Below are 19541 nucleotides of genomic sequence, written 5' to 3'. Positions count from 1 at the left end.
TGGGTGGGTTCGTCGTTTTCTGTTGGGTTTTTTTTGCAGCACGCGGGCCCCTCACCGCTGTGGCCTCTCCCGTTGCGGAGCACAGGCTCTGGACACACAGGCCCAGCGGCCATGGCTCATGGGTCCAGCCGCTCCGCAGCATGTGGGACCCTCCCAGACCAGGGCACTAACCCATGTCCCCTGCATCGGCAGGCAGACTCTCAACCACTGCGCCACCAGGGAAGCCCGGTTTGTGTTTTTTTAATCTGGTCTCCCCCACTAGAGCATAAGCTCTATGAGAGCAGAACTCAGGGCTATTTTTATTCACTATTGTATAATCAAGTCTGAACAGTCTCTAGTCTGTAACAGGTGCTCATTACATACTTATCAAGTTGAATTATACTTTCCAAGTCTTAAAGACTTAGAAATAATTACCAACACTAAACTGATCATCTCAGAATTCTTGTCTCTGCTTCCTCAAAAAGACTGTTTCTTTCTCCTTAGAAAAGTTAAGGGCTCTATGCAAGTGCCAAGAAAATAGGAGGTTTTCATAAAGGGTACTTAAGCCTCCTAGAAATCAAGTAAATTAGGAATCAAGCTTTGCAAGGGAGATGGAGTTCAAATGTACTAATAGGAAAACAAAGTACACCTATTTTGGTCAATCACACCTTTCCTCCTGTCTTATTAAAAAGGGAATTTGATGTAAAACATGAAACTAAAATTCCCCCATAATCCATCCAATCAAACTTGAGAAAGAGGAAATCCCAATCATTTTAATTTCTTGGGACACTTAAATCATTTATTTTTAGGCTTTCTACTTTTCTAACATATATTTTTAAAGCTATAACATTTCCTCTAAGTATAGAATTAACTGTATCCCAAATTTTGATATGACATGTATTTCCATTATTCTTGAATCCCAAATAATTCCTAATTCTTTTGTAACTTATTTGATCCATGTGTGGTTATTTAGAAGTGCACTGTTTAATTTCAAAGATTTTCTCATTATCTTTTGTTATTGGTTTCTAACTTAATTCCATTATCGTCAGAGGACATTATGAATGATTTCAATCCTTTGATATTTGTTGAGGCTTGCTTTAATGACCCAGCAAATGGGTCACACTCTATCCTTATTGGGTGGGATGTTCACTATATATTGTGTTTTTTGGTTGCATCACCTGACCTTCCGTATCTTTACTAATGTTCTGTCTGCCAGTTTGATCAGCAGTCAGTGTGGTCATGGTCCCTGACCTAAAATTTTAGGTAACGTACACAGTGCTTACAATGGGTCAGATACAGTTCTAAGATATAAAATGTATTTATATTATATATACGTTTTATATATACATGACATATATATATATCATGTATATATAAACTTACAACCACTCCATGAGGTAGGAGCCATTATTCTCATTTTACAGATGAGGAAACAGACACAGAGATGTTACTCAATTTACCAAAACTGCTGATGGCCCAGCTAGGAAGAAGCTGAGCTGGGATTTAAACCCAACCAGAGTCCATGCTCTTAACTACTATATATTTATAACACATGATCCTAGGATAAAATGTTTTCCCTCAAGTAGAAAAAATTTTTACTGAAACAGTACCCCCCCCAAATGGTTAAGAACTATTTTTTGATTATAAATGCTTAAGATGTGAATTTTAAAAGGATACAAATATTGCATCCTCAGTATCAGGGCAAACTACACAAAAAATATGAGTAGAAAAAGAAGACCGAAAATAATTATACTGAATGTCAACAATGGTTGTTATGAGACGCGGGGGATGTGTTTCCTTTTTGTTCTACTTTTCCATGTTTTCTGAGTCCTGAATATGTATCATCCCTATAGTAAGTAAAAACTAAAGAGCATTCTATAACCACTGACTTAACTGACAGTGTTCTGCGTTAATTTTCAAGAGGTAAAAAATGTTAGCAAGACAATGAATCACCAGAGATAATGGATACTAAAAAGTGCTTTGTAAACTATAAAGCTATTCAAATGTTAGTAATTTAAGCATCCTAAAACCAAATAAAAGCTTTTTTATGTCTTTCCCTTTTTAAATTTCAACTGTTTTATTCATTTTTTATTTTTTTAGTTTTTCTAGTTTTGGGCTGCACCACGCTGGTATGTAGGATCTTAGCTCCCTGACCAGGGATAGAACCCACACCTCCTGCACTGGAAGGCAGTCTTAACCACTGGACTACCAGGGAAGTCCCTCAACTGTTTTTAAATGCCTGATTATTTTAAAACTTAAATGTTTTGTCTAAACAAATTCATAAGAGCTGATTTTTGAAGGGCAGAACATTAAAGTACCACACATCCCTGAATACTAACAAAAATGAAAGCAACCAACAAATTTACAACAGATTACACTCTTTTACTATCACTGAAAATCCCCTGATCTGTAATCTAATAAAATGTTGATTCAGTGCTGAAGATTTAAATAGGAAACCCACATTTAACCCCCAAAGTGATCTGTTACTTTGGAAAAGAATTTTTATAACTCCTTAAGAAAAGGGAATAATTCGTTTAAAGATGACTTGAAACACACTGTAACATTAAAACTGTCCATATCATAAATAGTTGTAAGAATATCAGCTCAGTCTATTTAGGATATGTTTCTCTTTCAAAGTTTCTTCTGCTATTTCTGCGACAGAACCTATGAACAAAGAATGCACAGCTGCCTCGCAGATGTATAATTTCAGTGTTTAGGTTCCATTCTTTCTAGCTTCATTCTGCAAGAGATTTTGGATTTTCTATTTCCATATGGTTTTTGACCTTCCTCAGTTTAGGTTCCACCTCCCCACATCTTACTCTATTTTAGTCCATTATTATAGAAAAACACTTCAAATTTGAAACATCTTAATTTTTTTAAAGCTTAAAATTTGCACAGCTGAAAAGAGGAGAATATACACGAAAAAAAGATGAACAGATAACTAGAACAAGACAGCCAAATTTCCAAAACTTTCTATTTCTATTTAGATAACCCCCCCACCCCATCCCCTTAATTCTAAGTTTCTTATATTTCAGGTTCAGACATACAAGTTTTGTATGCACAGAATTTCAGCTTTACTCACCTAATTTCATCAAATTCTTAAGTTATGGCAGAAACATTAAGCAGTCAGATTTTTTTTAAACTGACACTGTGTATACCAAAATGTTTACAGATGTCACCTTTGAGTAGCACGAATATGACAGATTTTTACTTTCTTCTCGGGGCTTTTCTGTGTTTTAAATTTGTTCAGTGAGCACCACTTCTGTAATAAGGAGGCAAAAAGAGAAACCTGCGAGGAAAAGGATTCTTTTTAAATGTCTACATGCCATAACCACTTATGTTTTAAAATTTTTTATGGAACAACATAAGCAATTTACTAATATTCCAGAGGACAGTCTCAGCATCATTAACAGGTAAAAATCAGGTTTCATTTCTCAACCTATTTTACTCCCAAAACTGCCCCCTAGATGAGCTTATTCACTTTCATTTTCAATTGATGTGGCAGTATTTTTAAATTTTTTTCTTCCTGTTCTCTCACAGGATAGATTTTAAATGTATTCTAAGAAACAATACAAATAACATCATTATGTTTTACAAATATCTACCCAATTTCAACTACTTTAAGAGTAAAAGCCACGGTAAAACTGTGAAAAAGGCTTGTCTGTGTGATCATCATCAACAATTAAACTTATATATGTCTCAGAAATGAGATATACAACACTAATTTTATTTATTTATTTATTGCTGCGTTGGGTCTTCCTTGCTGCGCACAGGCTTTCTCTAGTTGCGGCGAGTGGCAGCTACTCTTTGTTGTGGTGCTCAGTCTTCTCATTGCCGTGGCTTCTCTTGCTGTGGAGCACGGGCTCTAGGCGCACGGGCTTCAGCAGTTGCGGTGCGCAGGCTCAGTAGTTGTGGCTCGCAGGCTCTAGAGCGCAGGCTCAGTAGCTGTGGCACATGGGCTTAGTTGCTCTGCAGCATGTGGGATCTTCCTGGACCAGGGCTCGAACCCGTGTCCCCTGCATTGGCAGGCGGATCCTTAACCACTGCAACACCAGGGAAGTCCCAGAACACTCATTTTTAAAAATACTTATGAGAAGGGTTCTGGATGTTTAAAAACTGTATTCCACTGACCTTTTAATATCTTTTTTTCTACAATGCACAGGAAACATTAGGAAAGTCAAAGAATGCCAGTCAAAAAGTTACCCATGAAAAGTTTCTAACAAATCTTAAATATTAAAAAGAGGGGCTTCCCTGGTGGCACAGTGGTTAAGAATCCACCTGTCAATGCAGGGGACAAGGCATATTACTGAAATGTAGACAATAAAAGTTATCTGTTGTCAAGTGACCATATTTTGTTGATTTGGTGTATATTTAAGATACTTCTGGATACTGCTGAAATATTTTTATTTCATGACATTTTTAAATGATTTTTTGAAAAATATGTAAGTTTAACAACCTCACCAAAATTTAACAGCCTTTACTTTAACATTTCCCATCAGGAGCTCCTTTCAGCTAGAAATCTAAAATATTCTTAGTTAAATAAAAATTTAAGACATTCAAGATCTTATATTCCTAAAATATATTACAAAATTTTTAATTTCGAATAAGAAAACTACCTAAAAATTTCAATATACACAAAACAGTATGACAACCACGCAAGTCTCCTCCAGATTTAACTTCAAAATTGAGAGCCTGTAACATTGCAGATAATTTACCTAAAGGCTATGCTCAAAAGAGGAGATAAGAAAGCTGAGCATGGAAGAATACCACTGGTCATACGCTATTCCCTTCATTACCTGAAATGACTGCCAGGACAGGAAGAGTGACTTTTCAGCCAAAAGTTAGAAATCCAGTGCTGTCATCAGGACCAAAAGCATTATAAGACCTGCAATTTCAGTGACTAACTGCTCTACATTAAAGTCATGGAATTTTCTTTCTTTTTTTCTTTAAGCATAAAATAACCTTAAAGTTTATCAAGTCCTTTCACTTTTTAAGATAAGGAAACAGAGATCAGATAGAGTTAATGTAGTATCCAAGACTGCACAGTTAGCTTAGTGGTAGTACCAGTACTAGATGTTAGTTTATAAAAAATTAGAAGCCAATACTTAAGTGTTCTGCTGCTTCTTTAAAATTTTTCATATTTCCCAAATTATCCACAGTAGGTGTACTGCTTTTATAATTTTTTAAATTTATTTGTTTATTTATTTTTGGCTGTGTTGGGTCTTCGTTATTGTGCACAGGCTTTCTCTAGTTGCGGCGAGTGGGGGCTATTCTTCGTTGTGGTGCGCAGGCTTCTCATTGTGGTGGCTTCTCTTGTTGTGGAGCACGGGCTCTAGGCACGCAGGCTTCAGTAGTTGTGGCGCACGGGCTCGGTAGTTGTGGCTCATGGGCTCTAGAGCACAGGCTCAGTAGTTGTGGTGCATGGGCTTAGCTGCTCCGCGGCATGTGGGATCTTCCCGGACCAGGGCTCAAACGTGTCTTCCCTGCATTGGCAGGCGGATTCTTAACCACAGTGCCACCAGCGAAGTCTTGCTTTTATAATTTTTTTTTTTTTTTTTTTTTTTTTGTGGTACGTGGGCCTCCCACTGCCGCGGCCTCTCCCATTGCGGAGCACAGGCTCCGGACGCGCAGGCTCAGCGGCCATGGCTCATGGGCCCAGCCGCTCCGCGGCATGCGGGATCTTCCCGGCCCGGGGCACGAACCTGTGTCCCCTGCATCGGCAGGCGGACTCTCAACCACTGCGCCACCAGGGAAGCCCTATAATTTTTAAAAGAGCAAACAATGTTTGCTTTAAAAACTACTAAATACTTCCGGGAGCCCTCTCCCCCTCCTTTCTGGTCCAAGGTCTCACTCTATAGGCCACTTTCTCAGGAAGGCTTTCCAAAGCACCTGTACCCTAAACAGACCAGGTTCCCTTATTACACACTATTATAAGCTCCCTGTCCTCCCGTTTTGTATATCTTAATATAACTATAACTAGATAATTATTTGTGAAATTATTTAATGTCTATCTTCTCTACCTAGGTCTTAAATTGCTGTTTCTCAGGGCTGTTCTAGGCTCTCTGCTGTTATATACCAGGAGTTCCTGAAATGAGGTCCATAACATAACCATGAAATTATACGCTTGTTACATTTGTGTATTTTTCTTCAGATATTCAAAAAATGACCTTTAAAAGGGTTAAGAACCAAAAGTAGTAGATTTATGTTGTGTACCTACCCAGAGCCATCCTTTCTTTGGGGAAACAACCACTTGCCCATCTCACATGGTTCCAAGAAGGCTATTAGTCCCTGACTGCTCCAGTGGGCATATAAGCCAGTTCTGGCCAATGATGGTACCCCAGACTCCATGTAGACTCGAAAACAATCTCTCCATGAGACAGAATACATGCACCTGGAAAAGAAGTGCTTTTTCCCTCTCTTGAATCCATAGCAATAAGGCCCATTATAAGCCTAGAGTTACCAGTGGTCCTCTCTGCCAGATGAGGCCAAAAAAGAGGTAAGCAGAGAAGAGAGACCCCCGATTACATCATCTGAACACTTAGATCCAGCCATACCTACTTCCAGTCTTTTCAAAAACGTGAGGGGCGGGGTAGGAGGGGAGCCTTTTTCCCCTTTAAGCTGTGAGTTAGGTTTGTCACTTGCAAGCATAAGTCACCTGAGAGAGCCACCCAATTCCCACTGTTGAAATATACAACTTATATGGTAATCACTCCCAAATGTCTACCTCCAGCCCAAATCGCTGTCAAACTCCAGACCAATATATGCAAGCAACTGCCAAGTAGAACTCTCGACCTGGTGTTTCAGAGGATCAAAACTAAACTGTTTTCCTCCAGAAGCCAGCTCTCCCTCCACTTTTTTCATCTCAGCCAACAACACACATCTACCCTACCAGGTTTCCGATCTAGAAACCTGTGAGTCATTCTTGACAATCCCACTCCTCCTCTCTCCCCCAGCTAATTACCAAGTCCTGTCCATTCTACACCATAATTACCTGCCACTATCCTAGTCTGAGCCAGGATGGAACAGCTTCCCTACAAGTTTCAGTGTCTTCAGTCTTTTCTTCAAACTGATTCTCCGCTACGTAACTAATCTCACAAAACTGCAAATTTGACTATTTTATCCCCGCACTTGACATACCACTATCCTCCTTAAGTGAACACCCAATTATATACAGACAGAGCAACAACCAAGCTCCACAGTTTCAGATGTTATTAGTGGTATAAAAAATGTATACAGTAAGAAAAGGTTCATCAGAAACATAAAAGTATAGAAGAGTAACAATGTCCATAATATCAGGGTAGCTCAAATTCACCAGTTTTTAATAAAAGATACTCAAGAATATCTTTCCTTATCTAGTTCGTGCCTATTCATTAGTTCTATATTTAACTGCCCTTATGAACTTGGTTTAGGGACACCCCCCCCCGAGTCCACAAGATGGATTCCACTAATCATCTGATCTCCTTAAGACCCTACGCTAGTGCTTTCTTCAAAAAACATTACTGCGGATCTTTGAGCATGTCATTTTGTTTCTATCAATATTTTTATTTATTTATTTATTTATTTATTTATTTATTTATGGCTGTGTTGGGTCTTCGTTTCTGTGCACGGGCTTTCTCTAGTTGCGGTGAGCAGGGGCCACTCTTCATCGTGGTGCGCAGGCCTCTCACTGTCGCGGCCTCTCTTGTTGCGGAGCACAGGCTCCAGACGCACAGGCTCAGTAGTTGTGGCTCACGGGCTTTGTTGCTCTGTGGCACGTGGGATCTTCCCAGACCAGGGCTCGAACCCGTGTCCCCTGCATTGGCAGGCAGACTCTCAACCACTGCGCCACCAGGGAAGCCCCTATCAATATTTTTTTAGAACTGATAGCCTTTAAAATATTGGCTATACAGCACTAGTTACAACAGCCAAGACATGGAAACAACCTAAATACCCATCTACAGATGAATGGATCAGAAGATGTGGTACATATATACAATGGAATGTTACTCAGCCATAAAATCGAACGAAATAATGCCACTTGCAGCAACATGGACAGACCTAGAAATTGTCATACTAAGTGAAGTAAATAAGACACAGAAAGATAAATATCAAAGATATTTGATATCATATCAAATATCATATCATTTATATGTGGAATCTAAAGTATGACACAAATGAACTTATCTACAAAACAGAAACAGACTCACAGATATAGAGAACAGACTTCTTGTTGCCAAGGGGAGGGCGATGAGGGAGGGAAGTACTGGGAGTTTGGGATTAGCAGATGCAAACTATTATATATAGGATGGATAAACAACAAGGTCCTAGTGTATAGCACAGGAAACTATATTCAATATCCTGAATCAACTTTGCTATCCAGCAGAAATTAATACAACATTGTAAATCAACTATACTTCAATAAAATTTATTAAAAGTTGGCTATAAGGACTTCCCTGGTGGCGCAGCAGTTAAGAATCTGCCTGCCAGCTGATTCACTTTGTTATAAAGCAGAAACTAACACACCATTGTAAAGCAATTATACTCCAATAAAGATGTTAAGAAAAAAAAAAAAAGAATCCTGTCAATGCAGGGGACACAGGTTCAATCCCTGGTCCGGGAAGATCCCACGTGCTGCGGAGCAACTAAGCCCGTGTACCACAACTACTGAGCCTGCACTCTAGAGCCCGCGCACCACAACTACTGAAGCCTGCGTGCCTAGAGCCTGTGCTCCGCAACAAGAGAAGCCACCACAACGAGAAGCCCATGCGCAGCAATGAAGACCCGATGCAGCCAAAAATAAACACGTATATATATAAATTTATTTATTTATTTTAAAAAAGAGAAAATCCCTTTCTTCAGAAGGGGTTCCATCCAGAATTAGAAAATGGGGAAGACTTCAAAAAGAGATGGAATTTGAAATGGAGCTTGACGGAGGCAGGACTCATACATACGACAATTAACTATTTACTCAGTCCCAGTAGAGAGAGAGTTATAAGCAACAGCAGAAGAAGGGTGGAAAGAACTTGTGCAGGAAGCAAAAAGAGTGGAAGATAAGAATCTGGCAAATCTGAGGCAAATCCCAAGGAAACAATTTCATTTAATAGAAGACACTGGAAACTTCTGAGTGGGGAAGTGACAAGAATGGGATTCAAGATTAATTTAGGCAGAAATGCGTAAGTTAACCTGGATAAAGGTGGAAGTAAAGGCAAGAAGATCATAACATTAGGCCAGGTGGGATGAGAACCTGATTCAGCTAGCAGGAAAAAAAAAAAAAGATTGAAGAGGGAAAATTGTCAAATATACAAATATATACACAGGGCATAATATTGTATACAAGTATATCGAATCAAAGAAATTTAAAGAAAAAAGAATTATGTGAAAACCAAATAACATTAGATTTGAAAACTCAATAAATAAATTTCTGGAAAAAATACTAAACACTAAAATTCACACAAGAAATAGAAAATTTACACAGATCAACAGCTATTAAATAAACTGAAATGGTACTCAAATTCCTCTCCAGGAAAAAATATATATATTATAAGCCTGAATGCTCTTACAGGTGAGTTCTGCCAAACTCTCAAGTAAAAGATAATCCCAGGGGCTTCCCTGGTGGCGCAGTGGTTGAGAGTCCGCCTGCCGATGCAGGGGACACGTCCCGGTCCGGGAAGATCCTACATGCCGCGGAGCGGCTGGGCCCGCGAGCCATGGACGCTGAGCCTGCGCGTCCGGAGCCTGTGCTCTGCAACGGGAGAGGCCACAACAGTGAGAGGCCCACGTACTGCAAAAAAAAAAAAAAAAAAAAAAAAAAGATAATCCCAGTCTAAACTGTTCCTGAAAAGATAAAAAAAGAAGGAAAGTGGCCCAACTCATTTTGTAATCTATGATAACCTTGTTACCAACATGTATTAAGAACTGTACCAGAGTTGGCGTGAACAGAGAGAAGAGTGACAATACCATGAAAGCAGAACCAATAGATGTTGGCTACAGACAACACGTGATGGGATGGGGAAAGGACTAGGTTTGGGATAACATCAACAAAAATAAGGAACACCAGGGAAACAAGTTTGGTAAGAAGGACGAGTTCACTTTGAACCTGAATAATCAGGTAGAGGTACGCATAAAACAATTTGAAAAACCAGAATTCAAGGGCAGAAGGGAAATAAAGAATAGAGATTTGAGAATTATTCACACAGAAGGGTCTGAAACAATGTCAAAGGACCAGAGATATATGAAAAATGATCTGAAAAGTGAAACTTGGAGAACACTTACATTAATGAGGAAGAAGGAAGAACAGAAAGTGAAAAGGGGCAAAGAGTAACGAGGTCAGTATAATGTCACAGAAGCCCTGTTTTCATCTAGTTAATTCATACTCATCCTTCAGAACTGTCACAGGGTTCCAATGTAACATTTTTAAGAAGGCCTTCTGAGATTCCTCCAACATACACCAGCACCAGGTCAGGCCCCCATTTTAAGCTCTTATAAATACTCTGCACTTTATCTATACAATTATATTTAATTATAGACTTCATTCTTCAATATACGTCTCCCTCAGTAGACTTTAAGCTCCATGAAGGCAAGGCGCCATATCTGTTTTTGCCTCCTACTGACTCGTGTGTTACGTTAGAATACAGTAAGTATTCGTTGAATGAACTGGACAGGTGAATGATGGACAAGGAAAGGTATTTCAAGAACGATGGGTCGATGTTAAATGCTACAAAAAGCTCAAGCTGACTTAGAAAGGGGGCTTTAAAAGTGTTTATTAGGTTACAGGTGACCTTTGTGAAGGTGAAATCCAGATAATAAGGGGTTAAGAAGTGAAGCGATCACCAGGAAGTAAAGGCAGGAAAAGTAAACTACTCTTGGCAATGTCTAGAGTTGGGATTATGAAGGTGTGAATTTTCATTTTACTTCATTTTGCTCTATTTTTCTTAACGAACATGTATCACTTTTATAAGGACATAATTTCTTTTTATTGTTAATATGATTTGAAAAGGAAAGGCAGCAACAAGACAGGTTTGGGGAGTAGCAGAATCAAGGGAAGGTTTCTGTAAACTGAAGAAATATTAAGCACATTCGTACTTGTAAGAACTCTAAGACAAAAGAGTAACTTATACTCCATTGAGTAGGAAAGAAGAGAAAAATGAAATAAGGTGTTAACCAGGAGGAAGGACAAAAAATATTCTTCCACTAAGATGGAAGGAAAGAAGATGATAAAAGGAATCCAGTAAATTCTGGAAGGAGCTCCCATTGGATGCCTCAATGTTTTCAGGAAAGGATGTGAAGTGAAGAAAGCAGAAAAAGTTTGAAATAAGTTCTATGGAGAATGTGCGGGCGGGCGCGCGGAGGCGGGGGGGGGGGCGGGGGGGTGCAAAACAGGAGTGGAACACTGATTCTGTTAAGAGGTCATTCTAAATTTCAACTGGCCTTTTGTAAACTGCAACCCATTTCTAGCTCAGGACTGCCCGTATTTTAGCTTTAATTTTAAATATTTAAATAAAATTCTAGTTAAGAAACTTTCTATTTCAACAACTGAAAAGTTATAAGCATTGATACATTCTACTTTAATTCAGACTTGAACTCCTCTTTTGAAATAAATACAATAAAGAAGTTGTTTTCAACTCAAGCAACAAATGAGCGATCATTTCAAGTATGAGTTTACTGAAAAGCGCTCCTAAACGTCAGAGTGTCTGCAGAGAAAGGCTTTTTGTAGTTGCTGTTGTTTAACTCTTCGCATGCCTCACTTTAACAGATCCTGAATAATAGAGAAAATCTTGGGTTCAAATCCCAGCTCATTTAGACAAGTTATACAACCTCTTTGCGTCTCGGTTTCCTCTTCTAAAAAATGAGGAATATACTAACCAGGATTATCATAGGGATTAAATGACGTAACACAGGTGAACGTGCCAAGTTCGTACTATGTACTCAGAACAGTTTGCTAACCGTCTGAAAGACAAAACCTGCAGCACTTTGACCAAATTAAAACATCCGAGAGCCTGAAAGAGCACAAGTCACAAAACGCCAGATCCTAGCAGCACATTATTTTTCTTCCCTGACGCGAGCTTTTTTTTTTTTTTTTTTCTCGCCAAACCTTTCCACTAGGAGTCTGGAAAGAGAAAAAAAGGGTTACATTCAATCCAACAGAAAGTTTTCAGAAACTGAAGTGCAGAATCACAACAGACATGGCAGCGGAGGCAGCGCAGGACAACAGGTGAACCTCCGAGAAACCTGGCACCTTCCCGCGGGCAAGTTTTGCGGGAGGGCTGGCAGTTCCTCCTGGCTCTACCGCCTCACGAAACAGACATTCGTTTTCTCTCTTTTTTTTTTTTTTTTTTTGCAGAAACGTAATGGACAAATCGCGAATATCACCCTCGCAGCTCCCGGGCGGGGAGGTGAGCGCCTTTCCCATTTAAGGATTCAAGAACCGTCCTTGGTGGCGGCTTTCGCCCACACCGCCTCCCCAAACTCGGCCTGAAACCCGGGGGTGGGGAACAAAGAGGGGCCCAGAGGCGGGGACGTCGCGGGGGGCGGCCAGGGGGCCCGGGTCTCCGGCAGGGCCAGGCCCGGGGCGGCAGGGCCCAGTCGGCCGCGGCCTGACACAGTCGGGGCAGCGGGGACCCTGCGGAGCGGCCAGGCCCGGCGGCCCCCAGCTCGGGCCTCCCTCGAGCTCCCGACTCCCCCCGAAACTTCGCCCCGAGCCCGCGCCAGCCTCCCTGCCGCGGCCGGCCTCTTCCGACGCGCACACGCACTCTCCGGACGAGCCAACTCACCCGAACCCTGGGGAACTCATCCTGCAGCCCTCGGCGCGGAGCGGGGTGGGCGCGGCGAGCCGCCGGGGCAAGGCGGGGGCCCGGCTCGGCCTCCGCCCTGGGCGTGCAGCGGCCCCAGCCCGGTCGCCCCTCGCGCGGCCGTACGATTCTCGTCTGGCGCGGACGGACGCGGCGCAGCCCGAACCTTCCTGCCCGCCCTCCTCCCTCCTCCTTTGCCGAGCGCCAGCAGGCGGATTCCAATCTCGGCAGCCTTCGCCGCCGCCGCCGCCGCCGCCGCCGCCGACACTCGCCTAGGAGGGAGGAGTGCGGGGGGGCCGGCACGGGAGCGGGGTCTGGGGGGAGGGGCAGGCCTCCGCGAGACTGGTTGCAGCGCGCGCGCACTGGAAGGGCGCCCGCCCCGCCCGGCCGGGGACGCGAGAAGAGCCGAGCGCGCGACGGAAGTGCCCGAAGGGTCTGAGGTGCTCGGCGCCCCACTGCCGGGGAGGAGGGCTGGCAGCCGGCAAGGGGGCGCCGGGCTGCCGTAGGGGAGGGGGGTTCTCCTCCGCGCGGCCCCGTCGGCCCCTCCTCACCGAGACGCCCCATTGCCGCTGTGGCGGGGCTGGCCAGTGTCCGGAAGCCGTGTCGAGCAGACGCAGTGCTCGCGCCGCACACGACTCAGCGCCGTGGAACGGCGCGGACATCGCAGCCCCTTGCTGCGCGCTGGCCGGGCCCCCCGGCACTGCCAGTGTTCCGGGGTTCCTTCGTGTGGACCCCTCCCCCCGACAAACTCTAACTCAACAAAAACTGTGACACGTGAGGGCAGGTCAGCGCTTGCGGAATAAGCCTGATCGCTGAGAATTCACACGCCACGGCGGGGAACTGCCCGATCGTGGTAGTAGTGGTTGCGACAAAGAAAAGAATAATGTAGCCACAGTACAACCATTATTCACCCACAGCTCCCCGGCTTCTCTTTCTGGGCTCTTTGCCAGCATGCCGAGGCGCAGGTAGGGAGGTGGAGGTGGACAAGCTCCGAGTGAGCTGCAGGGGAAAGGAGCATTTCCGCGTCGGTCCTGGAGCTCCGAGGCCTGGCCCGCCCGCGGACCCTGTGATGGAGCCCGTGAATTCCAAAGGCATAAGATGAGGAGCGGCGTTAACCCAACAGAACTGAAGTCAGCGGACTATAAATATTGCTCCCTTCTCTACCTTTGGCTCACTCTAGGGACCTCGGATACACTCCAGAGTCTCATTCCCTCCATTTGGAAAACATAAATAATTGTCACTACCTCTTTTCTTCCATTTGTCCTCATTCTTTGGAAAATGTCGTTAAAAGTATTCAATGTCCTGGATGTGAAGAAAGAGTCTAGGTCCCTTTTTAACAACCAAATGTGACCTTGATCTCTTTGGTAAGTCTTTCAACGAATGTATGGTGTTAAATTAAGTCTCTTTACAAAAGATACTCTTTTTTAAAGTTACCTTTATAAAATCACTTTTTAAACTGTGGGTAAAAAGAGGCAAGGAAAAGAATGTGCCAGGCCCTGATGTTTGTGTTTTACACACATTCTCCCTTGAGAGACGTTTAGATTCCAGGCCTTTAGATTCCATTTATATTCTTCTTTTAAATGGCTAAATTCCCTTACATTCTTGTTTAACGGGTTTTTTTGTCCATCGTTTATTCTGTCCCCCTTTTATACATCCACCTTTGCCCTTAATTCCTCAGATACCTTCCATAATTCCAAGTTATTTTTCAATTCTATTTATTCTTTAATTTTTTTCCTGAACTCTATACCTGTCTCAGGTTTGAGAGTCATGGATCTTGCTATGCAGGATGAATGTATGATACATGAGTTTCCCTGCATCTCCTAAAATTTGTCACTTTTTCAAGTTTTCTACATAGGACACTGCTTTGATATCAAGGGAAATGGTGGACCTTTTGCTCGAGGAGATTCAGACTGATTGACCAAAGAACTCATTGATGTAAGCTGAGCAATGTGTCATGGCAGATAAAACTATGACAAATGTGTTAATATACCCTCTAGAGCCTAGTTCAATTTTCAGACATACGAATCAGTCTATAAAATAGACAACCTCAGGTTGGTAGTTTAGTACATCAAGTTTCCAAAATGTACAAATCTGTGTTGCCTAGGTTGTGTCATATGCCACTGTAGAAATAAGAGCAAAACTGAAGCACCAAATTTTAAGTCATGACATCTTTGCTTCTCTACAAAAGGATCTCCTTTTCAAGTTTTCGGAAATTTTACTAGACATCCTTTTGCTCTCCTTGGATAAGGCCCACCTTAGTGCCCAGGCTGAAATCCTTAGCTTTATCACAGCGGGCAACCTACCTACTGACAACTGAGCAGGGCATAGTGTTTTCTCTGGTTCCTGGCATGTGTATGCACACTGGCCTGTTTCTCTGGTTTGCCTGCCCACTAAATGAACAAGAGCAGCCAGGAAGCCCAAGGAGACATCTGGACACGTATAGTCTGGCCCCCAAACTCAAAGGCAACACCTCAAGGTCCAAATTCAACATTCTCTAATGTGATGGTTTTCCTTTAAGTAGGTTAATAGAATGCTCTGGAAATGGGCCTTTTTTCTCTGCATAGTCTGTTTGAGGTACAGGTCTCAAGAGTGGTAGTTGCATGCCCAAATCACATAGCATTAGTTTGGAATGCAAAATCACCCCTCTCCTACAGTTCTCAGGACCTCAAGGACACTTTCCCTGATCACCTGTCTTAAATTAGCACCCCAACACAGCCAATTTTATTTTCTTTATACCACTTTTTACTATATGAATTTACCTTGTTCATTTAGTTATTTGTTTATGGTCTGAGTTTCTCTGACCCTCTAGAATGTAAACTCCATGAGAGCAAAGACCTTGTCAATCTTGTTCTCAACTGTTTCCTCAGAGCCTAGTTCCTCACACATATCTAGTGCTCAAGATTTGTTAAATGAATGAGTGAGATAAGGATAGAATTTCCCGGGCTTCCCTGGTGGCGCAGAGGATGAGAGTCCACCTGCCGATGCAGGGGACACGGGTTCATGCCCCAGTCCGGGAAGATCCCACATGCCGCGGAGCGGCTAGGCCCGTGAGCCATGGCCGCTGAGCCTGAGTGTCCAGAGCCTGTGCTCCGCAAAGGGAGAGGCCACAACAGTGAGAGGCCCGCGTACAGCAAAAAAAAAAAAAAAAAAGGATAGAATTTCCTCTAAGCATTTCTGAACCTTGTCATCAAGACCCAGGTATTTATTTATTTATTTATTCATTTATTTATTTTCTATTTTCTTTTAGCCGTGCCGCGTCGCTTGCAGGATCCTAGTTCCCTGACCAGGGATCAAACCCGGGTCCCCGGGTGGGGATGCATGGAGCCCTAACCATTGGACTGCCAGGGAATCCCAAGACCAAGTTTTAGAGGGTGGCTTGGACTATGTTGAAAAGGTGAGGATGAATCAGGGAAGCTATGGGTTGTACCATCTTCAGTGAAAAGGAGACATCTGCTTTCAGGGAAGGCATTAGTTCCATAGATTCATCCAAGTTAATCCATCCAAAGTCATTTTCCTGCTGTAAAGACTTTATGAGGCAAAGGCAGCACTAAGTCATCGTGGGTATGGAGATAAATTAGAGTCCACTAAGGAGGGAATAGGGAAGGGATGCCCTTGGCAGAGTGATGCTTTAGGTTGGTTTCAAACCCAATATTAATGGACAAGAGTGCTGTGAAGAGTAGAGGAAACAGCTACATTTTTCAGCATGGACACTACTACATCATTTTATTGGTTAATAATACCCTGTCATGGTTTAGAAGGACCAAGCCAAAACAGAAATTGTGTTTGAGAAAAAAGATGGTTATATATAAATATAACTCAGTGCACAAGATAGAGAAAAGTGTAAAGATCTGAATTTGTTTTTTCTTTGTAATGGTATAATACTTGATTTCCCATTCTATTTTCACTTATAAATAACTGGCTCCTTTTCCCATTTCCATTTTCACTTCTCCTTGTTTCAAAGGACTTGTTTCCTGTGATTAAAAGACGGTTTAGTGAGGCTCTTGCTACACAGTAGTCACCACTTGGTCCTGCCTAGTCCATGGTCTCTGAAGACCCCTCCCTGCTATCGGTACACCTTTTACCACAGAGCTCAATCCTCTCCTGGCCCTGTGACAGGAAGACTTCCCAGAGCTCCAGTCCCAAGCCCAGGACTCAGCCTCCTTCTGCTACCTACTTGGGGAGCCCTAACCTTGGCCCCCTTATAAGCACTGACTTATAGCCCTTTTCTTGCTCTTGAAGCCATGGCCTTCTAGCCTGTGTGGAACTTGATTTTCTCTGCCCGTTGTCTGGACTTTGCTCTCTGGAGTCCGCCCCAGCCCTACAACACAGATTCTTCTGTGCACTGATAGCAATGCTTGTTTGCCTTCAGCTTTTTGCCTAGATTCTCCGAGTCCGTATTATATCCATCTATCAGGCCTCTGTTCCCCCATTACCTCAAGATGGACATCCTGATGCCTGCTGCTCTCCTGGACTGCCACCTGTTGTTTGCTTCCTGCTTTCTGGCTATCAGGTACTGCCTAGAGGGCTGGAGCTCCTCCCACCCAACACCTGGAGCTGGGGCCTCCCTACCCCACCTCCACTCAGCCCATGGTAAAGCTGTCCTTCCCTGTCCTGTAGCAGTTCACCTCCCTGCCTTTCCTGAGAGCAGTGGGTTTATAGCCTATTACACTTTATCTTTTAACCGGATATAAATAAAGACAGATGGAAAGTATATGTATGTGTATATATATATATATATATATAGTTGGTTTTGGTTTTTGTCTGGTTAAAAAATGAAGTGTGATAAGTAATTGTAATATGTATATATGTGTATGCGTATATATATGTATATTTATATTACACGTATGTACATGTATAACCCATATCTGACTCTACTTACTACTCCTAAACACTGATTCTACTCAAGAATTCCTTTGGCACTAGTAGTCCAGAAATCCCAGCATCTGGAGCTGAGTATGATTACCTTGTGAATGACCAGTCAAAGAAAGACAAGGTGTCATGATAAAGATTCAAGCTGAGATAACTGGGGAGATGACAATCCTGGATCAGGAATGCTATGTCATTAACAGCCAACTGTATCAAGTGTACACGCTGTACATGGTTATCCAAATGTATTCCTAGGTGTAGTGTGGTGCTACCAATGTGCATAGGCATACTAGTTTATCCCTCACATACGTTGGGGTACCTATCCTTGTGTGGGACACAAAATTCTAGGGGACAGAAACTGTCTTTTTCTCACTCCATTGTCTCCCTAGGATCTAGCACGCTGCCTGGCACACCAGTAGGTGTTCAATAAGTACTGAATGAATGAATGACTAAGTGTACTAGGCATTATAGTAGACTCCTGTCCCCTAAAAGCTTAAAATGTAGTAAAATAAGATGTGTACATAATTCCTTTATTTGATGTTTGTTTCTGAGTCAGGATTTATTGCCCTTAAGATAGCTGCTAATTCATTTTGTTCTCTACTGATAGTTTGCCCTCACTCGTTTCTTCTATTTTTATCAACAAAGGCAGGGTTGGTTTTTTGGCTTTTGTTTTTAATATTTTTGAGGCTGAGTGTTAAAGCATTTACCTTGAGGGAATGAGAGTCTAAGAAATGCTGTAATGATAGCAAAGAACTATCACTGACTATCACTTTTTTTTTTCTCTTTTGGCCACACCATGAGGCTTCATACCAGGGATCAAACCTGGGACCACAGCAGTGAAAGCCCAGAATCCTAACCACTAGGCCACCAGGGAGCTCCCTATCACTGACTTTAAATTTACCAACTCTTCAACAAACAGTGCTTGAGTTCTGAAGTTCCATGTGCTCTTTAAAAAACAACTTCCTCAGTTCTCTCATGGGGAAACATAATCAAATATCCAATCAGTAATCAGTAGCTGTCAGTGTTTCTTTTAAAATATAGGTTTTACATTTGGTTTGCTACCCACCTTAAAATCTGTCTTCCTCGCTGTATACCTGAATTATACCAGCTGTCCTAATTGGTCATTCCCTCTTTCAACTGATCTTGCTCAGTTTTTCCAGACTTCACTTAATGAAATGCCACTGTCATCGAAATCTGAGAACCACTGCTGTATGGCAGTGTTCTGTTAGACTAGTCACTCCACTTCCTGCAGAATGGGCCACATTCATTCTCCTTTTAATGCCATTCTCCTGCCTGCAATGCCCAAGTACCACCTCTTGCAGGAAGTCATCTCTGACGGCTCCATCCTAAACCCCTTAGGCTTTTCTCTCTATGGTCTATATCACTGATGTTTTTGCATAGTTTAGCTGTTCCTATGTCTTTCTCCCAAATATGATTTCATACCTTTATTCACTTACATATGAATAGGGGCTTTCTAGCCTCCCAGCCTGGGGAAGGACAGTGTAGAGGGTATCAAAATACACAAGGTATCAAAATAGCAGCCCCAGGCTGGAGCCTACCATTGTAATAGTCAAAATTCTTGCCTCTTAGTTTTCAAGGTCCAATTGGAGGTGGAGGGGTGGTCACATACTTCTCAATGCATCTGCTGTGCTGCTCTGTCCCTCGAGGTCAAAGAGGGTACTCCTGTTCCTCCTTCCTTTCTACCCTCCCCTGCCCCGATCGTTAGCACAGTTGCTGTAGTCACTGCACTGAGCATCTCGGGCGGCTACATTGCAAGACTCCAAGGGGTGCCATCCTGCTTTTTGTGAAAGATGCTCCCTGGAGTTGTGCGGTGCACAACTTGCACCTGGCCCCACTGAACACCATGAAAGAGGCACTCCAATTGCAGGCAGGGAGCCTAGTCCCTAGCTTGCTTAAAGAACCAGCTTT

The 19541-nt window shown here is 42.6% G+C and overlaps 1 protein-coding gene across 3 annotated transcripts in view; it reads right to left on the bottom strand.

Moving 5' to 3' along the window:
- BMPR1A (bone morphogenetic protein receptor type 1A) overlaps window positions 1-13106 on the bottom strand; it is a 151212-nt gene extending 138106 nt beyond the window's left edge. For 2 of the 3 annotated variants that reach the window (XM_082629948.1, XM_082629947.1), the window contains exon 1: window positions 12729-13105. The gene's annotated coding sequence lies outside the window, so the exon portion shown is untranslated. Of the gene's footprint in view, window positions 1-12728 lie in introns of all 3 variants that reach the window. The other variant, XM_082629949.1, reaches the window with a different exon arrangement.
- Between the last annotated feature and the right edge of the window lie 6435 nt (window positions 13107-19541).

The sequence above is a fragment of the Mesoplodon mirus genome (assembly GCF_964341445.2).
Source record: "Mesoplodon mirus genome assembly, chromosome: 2".
NCBI lineage: Eukaryota > Metazoa > Chordata > Mammalia > Artiodactyla > Ziphiidae > Mesoplodon > Mesoplodon mirus.
This window is presented reverse-complemented; position numbering and strand designations above follow the sequence as displayed.